The 19,655-nt window shown below is 44.4% G+C and overlaps 1 protein-coding gene across 4 annotated transcripts in view; it reads left to right on the top strand.

The window, feature by feature from the left end:
* The window catches only part of RSAD1 (radical S-adenosyl methionine domain containing 1), a 2,083,664-nt gene that overhangs the window by 126,265 nt on the left and 1,937,744 nt on the right, over window positions 1–19,655 (top strand). The gene's annotated exons all lie outside the window — the stretch shown is intronic.

Genomic DNA, 19,655 nt, shown 5'->3' with positions numbered 1-19,655 from the left:
CCTTATAAAACAGTAGTAAACATTAAATGGTGCTGTTTGTCTCTTACTAATATGTTAGAAGGAAGTTGTACGGTGGAAAATTACTCTGATGTTTTAGGCAGACATTTATTATAAACATAAAAATTTCATATTAATACCTGTTTCATCCTAAGGCATTGTGGCACAGAGATGGTTTCTTCTCTTAGTGTCGCTCTTCTTTGTAGCATTATTTTTTTTTGTTTTGGGGGTTAGATGTATATTTAGAAATTCCTTATTTTACGACTAAATACCTTTTTTAAATTCTATCATTTTAATAAGTGACATGGGTATACATGCATTACTAGAAAAGAAGGCAAAACATAGTAACATTTCCATTGATACAGTGTACATGTTTTAATAATTTTCATTTACTCCAATATGAAATAAATTGCTCAGTTCCTACCCTTCCTTAAACCTCATTCTTCCTCCTCCTGAACATTATTCTGCATATATTGTTCCCACAGATCCTATTTATTTATATGTAATTTGCTCCTTCCCTTTTCTAAAGATCCCACTTCCAGTTCTTTTATTTCCTTTACAATACTCAATGTTTCAGTTGCAGTTTGTTTAAATTTTGAATTCCTTTGTCTAGTAATTTCTTTTTTTGGCAGTCAATAGCATTAAACTTGGACCCTAATATCTCTAGGGGATACAGATCCTATATCACAGTTCCAAAGAATTGGTACGTTAGTTACAACTGTTTGCTTCCACAACTTTTCTGACAAAGTACTATGTATGGACTTTTTTGCAGTCTGTTAAGTCATTACATTCCCAAAAACATGTTCCCATTTTCTTTTCTCTTTTTTAGTTTGATGTTCTGTGTGCTCTTATTCTGAACTTACTACTGCTTGTTAGTAGCCTGATTAAATTTGTCTGCTATTCTAGTGTCTTAGTTTTGATTTTAGCACTTGTGCTTCAGGCCAGTTATTTTACATTCATGTTTTTTGTGGAGAAACCTTTATCAAACCCTGCTCCTCATAAGTCCGCCAACTATTCAGAACACTATATCTGGACAATTCCCATCAATTTCCCCTGCCAGCCTGGTTGATATGGCCATACTGAGACAGTGTAACAATTGCCTCATCTCCACAGACAGTCCCCTTCTCCTAGCACATAATTCTTTTACTTGCGAGAAATGCATTTACATCAGTAAGCTGGAATCCATGGTCTCTCACACCACAGTCAGTACTCCTGACAGAGAGGAGATTGCCATCACAAACACCACACCACCCACAAACTTACCTAAACAAGAGATCCTCAAAACACACACACAAACATTCCACACACAACCTCAATCACATCACACACAGTAGTCAACACACACCAGTGTCTCTCACACAGCCCAATAGCATAACAATAAACCAACGCAGCCCATATGGCATAACAATAAACCAAACATACTAGTCATTAGTGACTCAGTAGTTAGACACACTGATGCCCCCCCCCCAGGCGCAACAAGGAGAAGGTCATGGTCGGCTGTTTGTCAGGTGCCAGAATCAGCCACATCACGCACACACTTAAGTCTCTCCACAACTCGTACAAGTATGACTTTGTCATTGTCCATGTTAGTGTGAATGACTTGAAACATACCTCCCTGGACTATATGACGAAAGACATGATTGAGCGCTCAGAGTATGTGCTCCAGGCAGGTATGACCCTAGCCCTAAGCAGCATCCTACCTTCACCAAGAATGATATCAGAATGCCAACAAAAAATGATTGCCTTCAACAACTGCCTTAATTTCTGGTGTCTTTCCAAGGGGATCCAGTATCTGTCTGCATGGGATGACATGGTTGACAGGCCTGGTCTATATTATATTTTCTAAAGTTTCAGACATTGAACACCATATGGTCGACACCATATGAAAGATGTTTGAAATTTCGAAAATATAATAAAAACATAAAAATAAAAAACTATACTTACCTAAACGGTGTAGGCAGGGGGCCAAGCCACCCTGCACCCCCCGCTACTTAAATATTTCTGTTTTGAGATCTCACTGCATTGAAGTAAAGGGAAAATATTCCCTATGGCGATTTCCGTGTTACGCGTGTGACATTTTGACCAATCTGGTTCGCTCAATACGCGTTTGCCATTTACAATTTTCGATCACGCGATAGGAACCAGACGGGCTTTGCCAGCGATTGCCTCCACCTGTCACCCCTGTGGTTCCAGATCTTGGCCAAGGCTCTTGCCTCCCCCATTGTGCCTTTTTAGGCTTTGTTCCAAAGACAAATCTTCCAACATAAAAGGTCTGTCAGAAAGCAAATTGAAGGTCATGCTGATCAATGCTAACTGCCTTAACCTGAAAATGCACTCACTGGAGGAACTCCTTACGCTGGAAGATGATGTCTGTGCAGTCATGGAAACTTGGTTCAGGGCTGCAGATAGCACCTCAGCCTTACCAGGCTATACCTCATTTCACATTTTCCGACCCCAAAATGACGTTGGAAAGACTAAGGGTGGTGGAGTCTCTATCTTCATTAAGGACAGGCACACCTCCAGACTGGTTTACCAGCATGATGCACTGGAATTACTTCAGATGCAACTGACGTTTGCAAGACACCCTTCCAAGTTGTAGCAAGCTATAGACCCCCCTCCATGACTTAGGACACCCACAGCTCCTACTAGGACCTACTTAACTCCATCAAGGTACCCCCTAACACCCTGATCCTTGGTGACTTCAACTACCCTACTATAGACTGGGTGAACTATTCTTGCACTAATGCACTCACCCAACGATTCCTTGACTTCATCAATTCTAACGCACTATACCAGCTGGTCTCATCCCTCACAGGGGGAGATAACGTACTGAACTTGATTCTCACCAACTTGGGGGACCACGGCACTACTCCCATAGTATGTTCTTCCCTGGTGAGATCAGACCATTGGTCTGTCTCATTCAAAGTTTCTATCCTATCCAACCCCTCCCTGCCATAACCAGGCTAAAAAACTTCTCAAAAGCTGACTACAATCTCCTAAGGGAGGGTATCGGCAGCTTCACACCACCGCCCCCCTCAGAGGATGCAGACAACTATGCTGAACAGTACAACAGTGCAGTATATAAGCACCTGTACAACTGCATGGACTCAGCCATGCCCAACAGAGCTAAAACCTGCTGCTCAAGGAAACATAAACCTGTCAGGTGGACATCCTCTATCAACAGGCTTTGCAACAAAAGGAATAAACTGTTGTCCAAGGGTAAAAAGGAACAAATTCCAAATCAGAAAAACACCCATTTCCACCTCAACTAGCAAATTAGATCACTAGTGAAAACCTCCATAGCCAATTATGAGTTGAAACTAGCCTCCGACACAAAGGGAAACCAAAAGTCCTTCTTCAGTTACATTAGGAACCTCCATGGCAAAGCCCAAGTTTGTTCCGAATTAATATTTAATGATATCACTTACACTGATTCTGCTGACTTAGCCAACCTGCTAGCTAGGTTCAGCACAAACTTCAACCCCTTATCACCCCCAAAGGTCCAGTCGACATCCCCGATACTTGCCCCACACCTCACATCTACGTAGATCAAGTGTTAAAGGTCCTATCCAAGGCAAGGAACACAGCTTCCAATACACTTGATAGTGCAGAATACAGCCTGGGATACTATTTCCAGCAAGAACTAGCTTTGCCATTGAGCACCTTATTCAACCACAGCCTAATTACAGGCTTCATTCCAGCAGAGTGGAGAACTGCCATTGTCACCCCCTTAACAAAGGTGGTGCCACTACTGACCTGGGAAACTATTGTCCAATTCGCTTGACAAGTCTGATCTTGTAAAGCCATGGAGAGTATTATTATGGACCTCATAAACAAGGACATAGGCAGTCTCCAAGCACTTGACCCCACCCAGTTCAGATTAGTCAGGGGCAGATCTTGCCTACTGAACCTAGTTGACTTCTTCTAGACTGTCACCAAGGCCCTGGGTGAGGGAAAGTCAGTACATACAGGTTACCTTGACCTGGCCAAGGCCTTTGACACACTCCCCCACTTGGGCATTATCAAAAAAGTACTACAACTTGGTGTTGATCCCTATCTCCTCAGCTGGGTGGTCAACTGGCTCGCAGATATGACCCACAAGGTCAAAATAGGCGCCATCACCTCCGACAGCAGACCTGTCACTAATGGTGTTCAGAAGGGATCTGTCCTGGGACCCCTACTGTTTGGCATCTACTTCTTAGAGGTCCAGTCAAGACAAAGGGCCTGTGGCTGACCAAGTTTGCGGATGACTGTAAGTTGGGTGCTGTCATTGACTTCCCAAATGATAACATATTGCACGAGGGTTTCACAGATACAAATAACTGATGCCAAAGTCATGGCCTTAAGTTAAATGTAAAAAATGTATTGTCATACCATTCTGCAAAAACACGGCCCCTACTGATTCCCACATCAACCGCAACCCCCTAAGCACCACAACCTGTGGTGAGAGACCTGGGTACTCAGGTTGACAACAATTTCACATTCAACCACCATGTGGTGGCAGTGGTCAGAAAAGCCTTTTGCTTGGTTCATCTCATAAGTAAAGGGATTGCATCCAGAAAAAAAGGAGGGTTATTACCTCTCTGTACTCCTCCCTCATTAGACTTATAATTGAGTATAACACCCCATTTGGTATGTACCACAGAAATACCTCATAAGGAGAATCCATGGCCTCCAGTACCTGTCCTATGTGGACAGTCTGAAATCACCATAACTCTTCTCGGTATCATACAGATTCCTCATAGGTAATCTGTGTCTCGCCTACAAGGCAATATCGGACCCTGCCCTACTAGAGATGCTCCATATCCGTAAGTTTAACTCCTCGCACATTACCCATTTGATAGGTGTAATTTTAATATGCGACATCAACAAAACCTGCTGGAGAGACAGGTTTTTCTCCCAGAGACTGCCCAGTCTCTGGAATAGACTTCTCATACATGTGAAACAGAGTTACCTCGCTGACCCTCTTCAAGCGTAATTTTGGTGACTGGATGGGAAACCACAAATTTGTCCCAGGAGTTCCACCTTTGTCCTTCTTTGACAGGGACATCAGGTGCAGACTGAGTTTTTTTGAGGGGGATAAACTCTTGGCTAGGCTTGTAAGCCCCCCCCCCCCCGGGCCATTAGCCTAGTAACCTCCTATGATCCTGTCATCACACCTACAGCATTTGCTGTGTACCTGAAGAAAAATTCTCCTGAGTCTGCTTGGGGTATAAAAATACATATGCAAAACCCACATTTTCTGTGTCGTCCTAATTGTCCCCTTTTAAAAAGCAGATTGTATTCTAGACTCAACTAAAAACTATTCTAGAGCTGGCCTTTCACTTAGTTGTCCCTGTTTCTTTCTCTTTTCCTATTCTGTTATCGGTGTTTGGTAGGAAAACTGCATTACCAGGCTATAATTCATACCACACCTTTCGGCCACCTAACCAAGAAAGAAGCACTAAAGGTGGAGGCGTGTCCATATTCATTAAGGATATCCACACCTCCAGGCTAGTTGAACAGCATAATGCATCCGATATTATCCAAGTGCAACTAACTTTGGGCAAGACCACAGTCCAAATTGTAGCTTGCTACAGACCCCCCCACCATGCCCCAGGATTCCCACTCCTCATTTCTTGATACACTGGAAAGTATTAGGGTACAACCTAACACCCTAATAATGGACAATTTCAACTACCCCACCATTAACTGGGAAAAACTACAGTTGTGTACCTGCCATAAAAGTAGATGTTCGAGTGTATTCACTGTTGCAGTCATTACAATAGGGTTATCCTGCTGGCAGGCTACCCGCAGTCAGCCTGAATTCCAAAGTCCTGGTCCAGCGTCTGTTGCTGTCGCCTCCTCTCTGACGTCAGTGCACCAGGGTTATAAAAAATGCAGCCGACGCCATTGTCTTCAGTTTTTCTTGCCCCAGATGTGAGGTGCCCCCAAAAGGGTAGGCTAATTTATGCCAATAAACATGCATGCAATTAAGTAAAGCTCTACTTTCATCTACAAGCAAATACACCAGATATGTTGTATAGAAACCCAGCAAAGGACAGGGGGATGGTGGGTGGGTAACCTGGACTGCAGCAGTGAATACACTCGAACATCTACATTTATGGTAGGTACACAACTGTACTATGTTCATCGTGTTTGACTGTTGCAGTCATTACAATTGGGTTGAATCCCAAAGCTAAGGTTGGGCGGCTGGGGCTAAATAGGATTAGGAGAGGCTATGAGGCCCTGCAGAACTGCAGTGGCAAAGCCTGCCCTGGATTTAGAGTAGAGAGGTAAGTGATAGTGCTTTGTAAAAGTGTGGACTGAACTCCAAGTTGCAGCCTCTAAGATGTCTTTGGTTGGTACTCCTCTGAGGAAGGCTGCTGAAGTGGCTGCTGCTCTGGTTGAATGTGGCCTAATGCCCTTAGGCACTGATTTGCCATGCTGTGAATAGCAGAAACAAATGCAGTGGCCTATCCATTTTGAAATAGTCTGCTTTGAGATGGCTTTTCTTTCTGATCCTGCAGCATATGCCACTAGAAGTTGTTCAGTCTTTCTGAAAGCTTTGGTTCTGTCCAAGTAGAAGCGTAGCTGCCTGTGAATTTCCAGAGAATGCAGAAGTCTCTCACCCTTATTCTGTGGGTTTGGATAAAAGGTAGGCAAATTGTTTGATTCAGGGCCACACTGGACAATACCTTAGGCATAAAAGTGGGGTTTGTCCTCTGAGAAACCCTGTCCTGATGGAAAATGGTAAAAGGTTCCACAGCCATGAGTGCCTGTAACTCTGAGTCTCGTCTTGCAGAGGTTATTGCTAGGAGCAGAGCTGTTTTTCCAGGATAAGAATTTTATATCAGCTGTAGAGGCTGGCTCAAATGGAGGCAGTGTGAGTTTTTCCAAGACATAATTTAGGTCCCATGCAGGTATTGGTGCTCTCCTTGGGGGTCTTATGTTTTTGGCCCCTCTGAGGTACTGCCTTAGTAATGGATGAGAAAAATAGGTGGTTCTGTATTGTAATGAACTGAAATGGCAGAGGCATGAATCTTAAGTGATGAAAAGGATAGGCCTTTGTCCAGCATCTCAGTTAAGTATTGTAAAATCTGAGGAATATTCGGTAGAATAGTGTCAATTCCTTGTGCCTGGTTCCAAGCGCAGAATCTCTTCCATTTTTCTGCATAAGATTTTCTTGTGCTAGGCCTCCTGGCCTCCAAAATAACATCCATCACTGCTTTAGAGAGAGGTGTGTTTTGAATGGTTACATTATCCGCCATGCTGCCAGATTTAAGGTCCTGAGTTGGCTGTGCAGGATCTGACTGTTTTGGGTCAATAAGTGAGGAATTTGAGGTAATGTCCAGGTTGGGCATTGAGACGAGTTCTTTAGGATTGGGTGCCAGTGCTGGCGGGGCCAGTCTTGGGCAATCAGTATCATTTTTGGCTTATCTTGTCTGACCTTTAGGAGTACCTTGGGGAGGAGAGGCAGTGGGGGAAAGGCATATACTGTTAAGTTTTTCCAGCTGAAAGATAGAGCATCCACTTTCCATGCTCGCTTGTGATAAGTTCTTGTGCAGAGTCTTTGTAGTTGGCAGTTGTGAGGGGAGGCAAATAGGTCTATGTCCGGGCAACCCCAGTTCCTTGTTGTTCATGCTGAAGACTAGTGGATCCAAGTTCCACTCCTGGGGATTCATTAGGTTTCTGCTTAGTTCGTCTGCCAGCAAATTCATCTTTCCTGGCAGGTATTGTGCTTGCAGATGTACTTGGTAAGTCAATGCTGTGTCCCACAAAGTCATGGCTAGTCTGCAGAGGGGGGGTAGGAATGTGTGCCTCCCTGCTTGTTTATGTACCACATGACTGTAGTATTGTCCATCTTTATCAAAAGTTGTCCTCGATGAAGTAGATCCTTGAAGGCTGTCCGGGCATTTTGAACAGCTAGCATCTCTTTTTTATTGATATGTAGATGCATTTGACTTGCGGGCCATGTGCCCTGAATACATCTTCCTGCCATATGTGCTCCCCAGGCATAATCGGATGCATCTGTTGTTAATGTCTGCCTGGCTGTGAGTAAAGTGAAAGGCTGTCCCTTGTTGTGGTGACAGGCCTTTGCCCACCATCGAAACTCCTGTTGCATACAGGGAATGAAGGTAATTATTGTTTCCAGGCTGTGGCAATGATTGAGTCCAAACACTTTTTAGATACCATTGTAGTTTCCTCATATGCAGTCTTGCATATGGAATTAGTAGAATGCAGGATGCTATGAAGCCCAATGCCTGCAGAATTTTTTTTGCAGATAACTGGGTCTGTGTTGCCAACATTTTGAAATAAGAAGTCAGTTGTCTTTGTCTGGCGTGAGATAAGCCATCTGGGCAGTTGTATTTCAGCTTGCACCCAGGAATATTATCTCTAGTGAGGGTACTAGTTTTGATTTCTTTTCGTTTACTGTGTACCCTAGGCCTGTTAGTAATCTTTTTACAGACGCCAGATGCTGTAATAGAATGTTCTTGTTCTCTGCTTGAATAAGGCAGTCCAAGTAAGGATATATTTGTATTCCCCTTTGTCTGCAAAATGCAATTACTGGTGCCAGGCATTTTGTGAAGACCCTGGGCGCAGTAGATAAGCCAAAGGGCAGTGCAGAGAATTGGTAGTGCAATGAGCCAGCTATGAATTTGAGGTATCTTTTGCATGAGTGTCTGACTGGGACATACAGGTATGCCTCTTTTAGGTCTAAAGTCACAAGCCATGCCTTCTTGCCCAGCATGGGCAGAAGCTGCTGCAGAGTCAACATTTTGAATTTTGGAATATCCAGAAATGTGTTTAGAATAGATAGGTCCAGTATTGGTCTCCAGGCATTGTCCTTTCTGGGCACCAACAACAGTCTTGAGTAAAATCCTAGTGCCTGCTCTTGCTGTGGTACTCGCTGAATGGCCCTCATGTCCATGAGTGATGAAACTTGTTTTTGTGCCTCTGCCCATTGATTGTGTGGCAGGTCTGGCATTCCGTTTGCCCTTGGCAGGGTGTGAAAATGGAACCTGTAGCCTTGTGACACTACATTCAGGACCCATTTGTCCTGGGTGATTATATGCCAATTTTGTGAAAAAAGTGCTATTTTTCCCCCTAAAGGAGCTGCCAGAAGATAAGTGCTTGGTGCTAGCAGGGGAAAGTAATTGAGACTGTTTCCTGTATGGCTGTGATTTATCCTCTCCGCTTTTGGAGGTAGAAGCACCCCATTGTTTAGACCTGTATGAGCCCCGGGGCTGGGATCTGCCTCTGGGGCATCTGTATCTGCCTTTTTGTGGCCTGACACTGGAAAGGACCAAACCCAGGAACCCCACTCGGCCTTCCTGAGAACACTGGAAAATATGAGGGTCTCTCCAAACACCATTATATTGGGCAACTTCAACTACCCAAACATAGACTGGGAGCATTACTCTATCTCCAACACCCTAGCACAAAGGTTCCTAGAATTCATAAACTCAAATGCTATGGAACAACTTGTTACCACTCCCACAAGAGGGGAAAACATACTGGACCTGATCATCACCAACATGGGGACTCTATGCTCCAGTCCAGAAGTGTATCCCTCACTGGTAAGATCAGACCATAAACTGATCTCACTGGATATTCACATCCCGACCCCACCCCTGCCCAGAAAGCCACAGTGAAAAACTTCTCTAAAGCAAATTTCACACTCCTCAAAATCGAGGTGGAATCCTTCAAAGCCCCCGGGCCTGTGGGGAAATACGGCCCAGACCGCAGAATCCTTTATAAATGCATTCTATGAACACCTTCAGGAATGCATGGATCATGCAATCCCAAATAAAACCAAGACCCAATCCTCCAAAGGCAGACGTCCTGTCTGGTGGACCCCAGCCATAAACAAACTATACAATAGAAGGCGGAAGCTACTACATGATAGAGCAAAATCCCAAAAGGGGAAGGCATCTCTGATCAGTATTAGCAAAAAACTAAGGGCACTCATAAAATCGTCTAAGGCCAGCTTCGAGAGAAAAATTGCACAGGACACTAAGGATAATCACAAGGCTTTCTTTAGTTATGTTAAGAACCTGGGTGGTAATTCCCAGATATGCTCAGAATTAGTCCAAAATGACAAAAAATACACCGAACCCACAGACATTGCCAACATCCTAGCTTGACACGTTCAGCGCAAACTTCTCCCCCCCTCCCCACCAAAAGGACAAATATCTATCCCTGCAGAGTGCTGCCCCCCTGACATCTCAGATGCTCAGGTAAGAGCCGCCCTCTCCAAAGCAAAAAACACAGCATCAATGGGACCAGACGATGTCCTGGGCTGCGTCCTACATGAACTCCAAGAAGAACTAAACCCACACATAAAACTACTGTTCAATCTCAGCCTTACTACAGGATATGTACCCAAAGAGTGGCGTACAGCAAAAGTGGTCCCTCTCCACAAAGGTGGTGCCTCAACGGACCCTGGAAACTATCGCCCCATAAGCCTGACTAGCTTGGTCTGCAAAGCTATGGAAAGGATCATCATGGGCCTCATAAATAAAGATATTGGGGACCTACAGACACTGGATCCTACCCAGTTCGGCTTTAAGGGCAGATCCTGCCTCTTAAACCTGGTCGACTTCTTTGAAACAGTCACCAAGGCCATTGACGAAGGGAAGGTGGTCCACACAGCCTACCTGGACCTCGCAAAAGCCTTTGATACAATACCCCACTCGGGCATTATAGATAAGCTCACCAGCTTAAATATAAACCCCTATGTCACTAGATGGGTTGCAAACTGGCTCAAGGACAGAACCCACATGGTTAGAATTGCTGGAGCCATGTCAGACTCCAAACCAGTTACAAGTGGTGTCCCACAAGGCTCAGTCCTGGGACCTCTCTTGTTCGGTATATATTTCTCGGAGGTACAGGCCAACACAGAAAGACTGTGGCTGACCAAGTTCGCAGATGACTGCAAACTAGGCGCCATAATCGACCCTCCAGCTGACACAAGCATCCTCCAAAAGGGCCTCATAGAAATAGACAACTGGTGCCAGAGCCATGGCCTCAAGCTAAATGCCAAAAAGTGTATAGTCATCCACTTTGGCAAAAACAAAGTGCCCACAAATTACCACATAGGTGGTAATCCATTAAGTACAGACGAAGTAATTGGGGACCTGGGGACCAAAGTTGATAGCAGTCTCTCATTTGACAACCACATGGCCAAAGTGGTTAGAAAAACGTTTTATATAGCCCACCTAATCATGAAGGGATTCACATCTAGATTAGGGGAGGTCATCGTGCCTCTTTACTTTTCCCTCATCAGGCCCATAATCGAGTACAATGCCCCTTTTGGGATGTACCTTACCAAACAACTGCAGCAACTGGAAAGACCCCAAAAGGATCAAAGGGCTCAAACAGATGCCATATGCTGCCCGGTTAAAGAAACTCCAGCTCTACTCATTGGCATACCGCCTGCTCAGAGGCAACTTGTGCCTGACGTATAAAGCCATGTCCAACCGGGAATTAAGGGACATGCTGCACCTCAAAAAATCCAAATCGTATCGAGCTACACGCTCGAGAGACTTGAACCTCAGCACTGAAATAAATAGGACATGCTGGAGGGACAGATTCATAACCCAGAGGCTCCTTTCACTCTGGAATAAAATCCCAGTCCAGGTTAGGCAGAGTCCCTCATTGACTCTCTTCAAGAGGAATCTTGATGAGTGGATGGGAGAGCGTAGGTTTACCCCGGGTATCACTTCTGTGTCACTGTTAGACGGAGGCACAGTATACTAACCTCGAAAAAGGGCATAGCAAAATTAATTTAAAATGGGTGGCGAAAGCCAAACATACTCTGGCTAGGCTTATAAATTCCCTAGGGCAGATAGCCTAGTATGAACCTATGAATTCTTTGCAGGCCATTTCCTGCTAAATCTGGGAGGTTGTACCTGTAAGAAATCCTTGACTGTTTGCGTAGATTTAGCTTTGGCCTCCATGTTCTTCAACACCTCTTCTGCTTTAACACCAAACAAGGTATCATGCTGTAATGGAGCATCTAATAATTTTGCTTTAACATGATCAGGCAGATTCTGTTCCTTTAACCAAGCATGCCTCCTCATGACAGAACCTGTAACAGTGGCCCTGCAGGAGGCCTCCAGAGAATCAAAACCACATTGCAAAGTATGCTTTCCCACTTGTTCAGCTGCATGCAGTAAATCCTGCATTTCTTTGTTTTCTGCAAATTCAGAATTTGTCAATGTTTTCTGTTTAAGCAGTGACATAAGATATTGCTGATATTTATGCATATGAAACTGACAGTTAAAGGCCTTGACAGCCAAGGTAGCAGAAGTGTAAATCTTTTTCCCCCCATCTGTCCAGGGCCCTTGAATCTCTATCAGAGGTTTTTGCAGTGGACGCTTTGACCCCTTTGGGACCCTGAGATATAGTTTCTGGGTCAGCAGCAGGGTTTTTATAAAGAAATTTATGTGAATCAGGAACCCTGTAGTGTATCTGTCTGGCTTAACAGGAGCTGGTGGTAAAGAGTCAGGTGTGAGACTGGACTCTGTAAATGTATCATCTACAATGTCTAAAACAGGAGGAATAGCAAGGGGCCTGTGCTAAGGTAGTAAAAGAAAATCTCTGAGCCTTTTCTTAGATTCTGAGTAATCTTGGCTCTCCCAATGGAAATGCTCCCTCAAAGTATGCAGGGTCTCCCCAAAAGAATAATCCTCAGGAGGAGAGGCTGAAGGAATAGATTCTTCAGCATCAGAATCCTCATAGGGAGGAAGAGAGTATTCCTGTTCAGAAGAGGAATTAGAGGAAATGGAAACCTGATCTGAAGATTCATATTCTGTCTCTTGCCTAGGTCTCACATCAGGAGGGGGATGGGAACCCCTGATCAAAGTAATTAGGTCTTCGGCCATTTTAAGCATCTGTTTTTTAGGCAAGGAGGCCTGTCCAGGGGAATGTTGTACTTGTTTCTTTGTCTTTAGAGGTGCTTTAGTCTTTGCCTTTGAAGCTGAAGTTGTTTTCACATATAACTGTGTAGGCCTGAAAACACCCTCAGAAGCTGATGCCTGCTCAGCGGCCCCAGACCCATCTGAGGGAATAGTTTCAGAGGGTCCAATACCTTGAGTTTCCAGCGGCCTAGTCGGCTCCACGTGGGAGTCGGAAGTAGCCTGTGGCTCATAGGTAGCGGTTGTCAGGGGCTGCCTCACTGAGAACCGGCGACTGGCCTAGCTGAAGCCTTGTTGTCTGTTTTGGACCTCGGATGCCTGTTCTTTTCTTTGTCTTTGCGCTTTTTATAAATTCCAGTAGTCTGCTGTGACGGCATTATATAATTAAATCTTCTGCCAAAATATTGAAATGCAAAATCATACCGATGCTTAATAGTGCGTAGGTTAAATCTAGCACAAAACCGACAACTAGCAATGTCGTGGTCAGGGCCTAGACAAGGAATACAGTAAGAATGAAAATCCTTATGAGGTATTTCCTTCCCACAAGAAATACAATTAACTTTTTCTGACATTGGTCTGGAGCAAGAAAAAAGTTTCCCCAACAGGGTACTTAGCTTTAATGAAGACTTCGGATCTGAAATTCAAACTTGAAAATCTCAGGAGTCGGCCGACCGCCACTTGCGAACTGCTTTTGCTTCGGGCACCGTGTGGCAAGAAAGATTGAAGAAAATGGCGTCGGCTGCATTTTTTATACCCCTGGCACACTGACGTCAGGGAGGAGGCGACAGCAACCGACGCCGGACCAGGATTTTGGAATTCAGGCCAACTGCGGGTAGCCTGCCAGCAGGATAACCTATTGTAATGACTGCAACAGTGAAACACGATGAACATCTACTCATGTACCAACTCTTTTGCTCAACGTTTTCTGGAATTCATGAATTCCAATGCCTTGGATCAACTTATTCACACCCCCACCAGGGGCAGTAATATCCTAGACCTGGTCATTACAAACATGGGCAACCGGTATTCCACACCAGAGGTCAATTCCTCGTTGGTCAGATCCGACCACAAGCTAATCACCCTAGACATCCACATCCTGCCCCACCCCCAATTAGGGAAACCACCGGAAAAACTTCTCCAAAGCCAACTTCACACTACTTAAGACAGAAGTGGCAAACTTCATGACACCCATGCAGATGGACACTAGAGTTATGACTGCTGAATCCTACACAAATGCACTTTATAATCACTTACACGAGTGCATGGATCATGCTATCCCTACTAGAACCAAGATGCTATCCTCCAAAAAAAGGAAGCTGATCTGGTGGTCCTTTGCCATAAACAAACTCTACAACAGAAGAAAGAAACTGTTGCAAAAAAGAGTAAAATCCCATGACTGGAGGAACGCCTTGGTCAACCTCAGTAAGAAGTTGAGAGCCCTCATAAAATCCTCCAAAGCTAGTTACGAAAACAAAATTGCCACTGACTCTAAAGACTACCACAAAGCATTCTATAGCTATGTCGAGAATCTCAATGGCAACACTCCGATCTGCTCTGAGTTGCAGCACAATGGCACTAAATATACAGAACCAACTGATATTGCCAATATCCTGGCAGATAGGTTCAGTGCTAACTTTACCCCCCTCTCACCCCCTAGAGGACCCATCTCTATACCGGAAGAATGCAAAGTTCCTGTAATCACGGCTGCACAGGTAAAAAACACACTCTCCAAAGCCAAGAACACAGCATCCATGGGACCTGATAATATCCCAGTCTGCGTTCTGCATGAACTACAGAATGAACTAGCACCCTACCCAAGTACCATGTTCAGTCATAGCCTCACCTCAGGCTTTGTGCCCTCTGAATGGCACACCGCGACGGTTATCCCACTCCACAAAGGGGGAGCCACGACAGACCCTGGGAACTACCGCCCCATTAGCCTGACGAGCCTGGTCTGCAAGGCCATGGAACATATCATCATGGAACTCCTAAACCATGACATTGGTAATCTTCAAACTCTGGACCCTACCCAGTTCGGATTTGTAAAAGGTAGATCATGTGTCCTAAACCTGATTGACTTCTTTTAAGCAGTCACCAAAGTCATAGATGAGGATAAGGTGGTTCACACAGCTTATCTAGGTCTCGCCAAGGCTTTCGACACCATCCCCCACTCTGGAATTGTAGATAAGCTCACTAAACTAGGTATAAATCCCTATGTCTCAAGATGGGTTGCCAACTGGCTCACGGACAGAACCCAGACTGTGAAAGTAGCAGACTCCAAATCTGACTTCAGACCAGTGACAAGTGGAGTACCACAGGGTTCATTCCTGGGTCCTCTCCTGTTAGTCTGTACTTCAGAGAAGTAGATACCAAACACAGAAGGTCTTTGGCTAACAAAGTTTGCAGATGACTGCAAACTAGGAGCCATAATCGAAACTCCTAATGATGTGGACCTACTACAAAAGGGCCTCACTGAGACAGATGCCTGGTGTCAAAGCCATGGCCTGAAGCTCAATGCCAAAAAGTGTATTGTCACCCCCTTTGGTAAAAACTCTGTACCCATAAACTACCACATAGCTGGTAGTCTATTTAACGCCGAAAATGTGATGAGACCTTGGGAAACAGGTGGACAGTAGTCTCTCCTTTGATAATCACATCGCCACAGTAGTCAGGAAATCCTTCTACGTGGCTCACCTCATCACAAAAGGTTTCTCATCCAGAAAAAGAGGTCATTGTTCCCCTCTACTCATCACTCATTAGACCCATTATATAGAGTACAACGCTCCTTTTGGTATGTACCTCACAAGACATCTACAACAACTGGAAAGGCCACAGAAATACCTCACAAAGAGGATTACTGGCCTCAAACAGATGCCGTACGCAGACCGTCTAAAAAAACTCCAGCTTTACTCCGTCGCATATCGCCTACTCAGAGGTGATCTCTGCCTAACATACAAAGCTATGTCAAACCCAGAGCTGTTGGACATGCTCCACTTAAAGAAATCCCAATCCCCCTGAACGACACGCTTTAGGGACCTAAACCTTATCACCACAATAAACAGAACATGCTGGAGGGATAGATTCCTGTCCCAGAGACATCCCATACTCTGGAACAGACTACCTATCTATGTCAAACAGAGCTCCTCATTAGCACTCTTCAAGAAAAATCTTGATGATTGAATGTGAGATAGGAAAAATTCACCCCAGTGATCACTTCTGTGGATCTGCTCGACAGGGGCCGAGGAAAATAATTTTCTTGGATGGCGAAAGCCAGGGTACATTTTTGACTAGGCTTATATAGGCCCTAGGGCCAATAGCCTAGTACCCTCCTATGAAAAGCTGTCTGTAACCTGCTGTCCAAATTTCTGCGGTTCCTTCATTAATTTCCACCACTAAATTTCAGCCCCCACTTGCCTATTTTCTACACCCCTACCTTGTCACTCTAATGTTCATAGATTCATAGGTTCATAGATTAGTACTAAGCTAACTGCCTGTGCGAGCCATTTTAAGCTTAGCCAATTATCCCTTGTGAGATTCAAACCCTGCACCTTGTGTTTGTAAGGCAAACACCTTAACCATTAGGCCACCCTCCCAAAATATCTCCTTTTTTAATTTCCTGTGTTGTCAGGGTAATTTCTGCTAAGTTTTGAATATAATATTCTGTAGGATTGTTGTTGTTCTCCTTAAGGACCTGCATCCAGTATTCTTCTCTCTCTCTCTCTCGAAACCCCCTCCCCATTTCATCATTATCTCTTTCCATGATTGATTTAGAACCTTTTACTTGTGTTTTGTATATAAACCTTAACTGTGTACCTCTAAAGTATGCCTTCAAAATCAGGCAATCCTAAGCCATCTTGTTCTGTGGGACCAATCAACATACTACATAATGCTCTTCATGTTAATCACTGCTGCAGTAGCCTAAGCTGTATGGATTATATTCTGCAAGGATATAACAGCCAACCAACTTCCAAAGCTTCCACACACCCAAATCATTAGTCAGCTAGAGCAGAGGTGAACCAAGCCCTTCAGAGCTTTCTTGCCATTGAAGAGTATGCTCCTCTGAGGCTTTCGAGGATCGACGGTCAGCTTGTGCTGTTCTTTTGCCAGGCAGATAAGTTCCTTTTGGGGGGAAAAATCCATTTTAAAATATTTATTGTTTAATAACACTTTGCTATTCATCAAAGTTGTTTTATAACTAAAAGTTTGTGTTATAACAGGCTATCATGAGACTGTATTGTGCTTTTAAAAAAGTTTCCTTTTCCCCTATCAGTTTTAAAGTTGCAAGTATTTAAAGACATTTTTTCTGTGGAAAAATTGTGTTTGTTTAAATTTTTGGGACTGGAAACGTTTTTAAACTGTTTTTTATTAAGTTTATCTGTGAAAAAAAGTGGCTGTTAAAGACTGCATTTTTACTGGCTTCTGCTGCTTGTTTTCCCTGAGAAAGAGGCATCATTTTCTGCTTGACCATGGAACAAACTGTCAGTTCCATAGTCGCCCCTTCTAGCCACAAAAGAAAAGTTTAAGCAAACTGCTTTTTGCCACCACAGCAGGCTAGTAGTTTGCCTAAGCCACAGATGGATGACTTTGCTGTGGCCTTTAGTTTTACCTCAGACTACTCAACCTCTGTGGCTGTTGGGGTCCCCACAGTGGGCAAGGGAGAGCCACTCTTGGCAGTCCTTGTAGAGGGAGCAGGGAAGGCTTCCCTGTTTTGTCAAAATGTTGTGCTCATCCCTGGGGAAACTGTAGATGCCATTAATAACAATGTCGATCCCATTTTCCTGTAAAAAAAAAAAAAAACGAAAACTAAACATGTATCCACTCCTCCTCAAATTTCCTTGGATAGGAGTAATTTATTGAGTCTGGCTCAGGATTTAATTTAGGCTATTGCTCATTCTTATTAAATGTTTTTTGGTAAAAAAAAAAAAAAAAAAGAGAGGGATACCTCATTTCCTGAAGAGGTTTAAGGTTCTGAATCTGGTCAGGATGATGAAGGGACAGATACAGGGTTACCTCAAATTCCTGATTCAGACTCCGTGGAGAGCTCAGTTTCTGATTTTCCCTGTGGGGGCTTCTCTTTCTCTGATTCTTTTTTTTAGAATGTCCTAGTGTTTTCACTGGGAGAACACAGGTGATCTTCGTGTTTCACTGTTGCAGTCATCACATTTGGGTTATCCCTGCCAGGGTAGCCCTCGGCCGGCCCGAATACTAGAGGCTTAGTATTTCTGCATCGGTTGCTGTCGCTTCAGGACTGACGTCAGGTCGTCGGTAGTATAACGAAAGGCAGCCGATGCCATTACATCAGTCTTTCTTGCCAAGGAGCCTGAAGCAGTTCACACGAGTGCCGGTCGGCCGCTACCTGAGTTTCGTCTTCCGAATTTAAGCTAAAGTCTTCTAAAGCTAAGTACCCCGTTGGGGATCCTTTTTATTGCTCTAACTGATGTCAGAAAAAGTTAACAATTGTCTCACCTGTGGAAAGCAAATACCACACAGAGACTTTCATTATTACTGCGTCACTTGCTTAGGCCCAGACTACGACATCCCTCGCTGTCGCTTTTGTGATTTAATGCCAGAACTATGTATCATCGGGCCCTTATTGTAGCTAGATAATGTTAAGTTGTCCATCTCGCCTTCATTCTTGCTGGATGGGTTCGGAGCCGATCCTCGGCTCCGACTCTGCTAATACTAAAGCTCAAGAGCTAATTCCACCGGCTCGAGGCTCCCCTATATCCCACAATGCTAGGCGGTAACTCCTCAGATCTCATTTGCCGCTATAGCTGACGAGGTGCTTTTTTACCGGCTCAGGCAGGTCAGTGAAAGTTTTTACCATAATAGGTATTTCTTAACCCCCTATTGTTTCATACCATAACCTTTTTAGTTTAATATTTAGATAAATCGACCCCTGTTTTTTCGGGTCTATATTCCCTTCCTTTTCTTCCCTTAACTTGTAGGCCTTCGGCCCCTTCCCTTCCCCCAGTCCTTTAGTGTGACTAAATTAGTATTTTTTTGTTAAGGGCTTGTATGTGTGTTTGTGGCTTTGTGTTAGCCTTAATAATTTAATATTTTTTTTCGGTAAAGGGTGTGTCTGTAGTTTGTTTGTGTTGTTGTCAGGCACTCCTTTCACCATGTCAAAAGACGCTAAGGTCTCAGGCTTCAAGAAGTGTGACTCGTGCTGTCAGAAACCGTCTCTGACAGACGGTCACACTTCTTGTGTGTATTGCCTGGGACCTTTGCACCTGCAGGACTCTTGTGCTGTTTGTCATGGTTTTAGCCCTAGAGTCCTGCAGGAACGCAAGAACAAATTAATCTTGTGGGGCTTATTAAAGCCTGAAGGCCCCCCAACTCGGTCTGTGTCGGGGAAGCCTTCTAAAACTTCCAGTCGACTCCGGTTTCTGAGTCGACTGCTGGAAAAGTTAAGTCGGCTTCGACATCGGCTCCAGCTGGAGCCGATGTTTCCAAGCCTCATACTGTTACCTCGGCTCCGGCTGGAGCCGAGGCTGATAAAACTCCGTTGGCTCCGATACTCTTATCGGAGCCACAGTCTAGGAAGAGATCCAGATCCCCCTCTATCGGCTCCGTGCATTCGGCACCAGGATCCCCTCTTCTTTCCGAATGGAGCCATAAAACTCATTCCTCACGGTCTTCCAGGTTATCTGACCACGATTTGCAAAGGGTAGTGAGTAGACTTCTCAAGTCCGAGGCACTGGCCCAAATGCTGCATAGCCCGACTCAGCAGTCAGTGGCTATTCCCGTTCCCCA

Source organism: Protopterus annectens, chromosome 12.part0 (genome assembly GCF_019279795.1).
Source record: "Protopterus annectens isolate FY-2018-M chromosome 12.part0, PAN1.0, whole genome shotgun sequence".
Taxonomy (NCBI): Eukaryota; Metazoa; Chordata; order Ceratodontiformes; family Protopteridae; genus Protopterus; species Protopterus annectens.
Note: the sequence above shows the minus strand (reverse complement) of the source record. Positions and strands in the feature narration are given on the sequence as shown.